This window comes from Falco punctatus, assembly GCF_963210335.1.
Source record: "Falco punctatus genome assembly, chromosome: 11".
NCBI lineage: Eukaryota > Metazoa > Chordata > Aves > Falconiformes > Falconidae > Falco > Falco punctatus.
Window position 1 is genome coordinate 18,064,375 of NC_137591.1, and position 1,938 is coordinate 18,066,312.

Consider the following 1,938-nt stretch of genomic DNA (forward strand, 5'->3'; position numbering starts at 1 on the left):
CAGAAAGACAATAATTTTCAGAAATGTTGCAAAAAATACGATAGATCTTATCTCAGCATTTCTTTATTCCCTATCCCCAATAATTTCTCAACCACTTTGTCTACAAGCAGGAGGGGAAAAAAGCAGTTGATGTGGCAGATGGGAATACCACTATTAACAGTCTCTGTCAACAACAGATCATTTTAATAACTTATGGAAAGTTCACCTTGCTGTCCCCAGCTGTATGTTCTCCCACATCACTAGCTACAACCATAATCCTATTTTAAAACTTACTTAATTGGTCATTCTGGAGTTTCTTCGAATTTCACCCAAAGTATTTCATGCTAGCTAATGTCAGTAATTAAAATATGTAATTAAATTGCAATTCTTACATTGCTAATGTTACCAGCATCATTTCAACAATAACGCAATGGGATATTCAGATGCCTTTGCAAACACAATGAACAGTACATTTAATGAAAACAAGTCACCAATTCTTACTTGTACATCTAAAGGTCCTTTGTAATGGTTTGTTGATTTAGCCAACGGTTTTTTGTTAAAATAGCAGATGCCAGTCAAATGCCTCAAAGGAGCAAATGAAGGAAACAATAAATAGCCAGGGCAACTGAATTATGCTTGGTATGTTAATTCATCTCTGTGCTGCATCTTATGTGTTCAGACATTTCACTAAACAGAAAGATTAACACATTACAGCACCTGAACAAAATAGGAAAAAAGAAATTTAAACTACTCAAGTCTAATACAATGGGTTGTATAACATGAGGGTTGTGGTTTAACCCCAGCCAGCAACTAAGCACCACATAGCCACTCACTGGGGGGAGAACTGGAAGGGTAAAAGTGAGAAACTCAGTCGTGTGTTGAGATAAAAGCAGTTTAATAATTAAAAATAAATATTTTTTTAAACTTAAAAGAGAACAAAAATATCCAAGAGAGAGGAAAATAAAACCCAAGACAGACAAGTGATGGAAATGAAAACAGAACAATTGCTCACCACCAACAAACCAATGGCCAGCCAGTCCCCAAGCAGTTGCCCCCCTTCAACCTTCACCACCACCCAGTTTTATTCCTAAGCATGACATTTTATGGTATGGAATATCCCTTTGGTCAGCTGGGGTCAGTTCTCCCAACTGTGAACTGTGTCCCTCCCAGCTTTATGTGCACCCCCAACCTACTCACTGGCAGGGCCATCTGAGGGACAGAAAAGGCCTTGACACTGTGTAAGCATGGCTCAGCGGTAACTAACAGCAGTTATCAATGCAATTTTCAGCACAAATCCAAAACATAGCCCATAGTAGCTACTATGAAGAAAATTTACTCTATCCCAGACAAAACCAGTACACCAGTAAGCCTCTGCACCTGGGTGACCCAACTTAAATTTGGTGCTTTAGCAGGCAAGTTATTAGCATACTAGTAAGACATTCAAAACAGTCAAACATAACCATGTAAAAGTTATTTTGCTATAGTTTGCTGAATTTCCTTTTCAGCCCTGCATATTATTTTTCTTTCATGCACATTCTAGATTAATTTTACACAGGGTGTCCCATTTGCCAGTAAGAGTAATATAAGCATGGTATATCAAGTCTTTGAAACAAGTGTACTCAAATGTGCCTTCTTTTTATTATTTTTTTACACAGCACAAAAACGTTGTAAAGAGTGGTGAATGGAAGAACCCTTAATACCTTACTGCTGTTATGAGGTCACATAACCTAATTATGTATATGCTTACATGCTAAAACCCCAGCTATCTTAGGGAAATATTAGACTGTAGAAATAGCGGTTTAAAAAAATACGATGAGAATTGTGCTCTGTAGCTGTTATCTTCAAGAGAAGCATGATGCAATGATCCTTAAAGCTCTTTATATATAACAATGATGAAAATACCATTACTTGCATAAGGTTTAATTGCATTGAGAAGCACCTGTTTCAAGGACAAGAAAC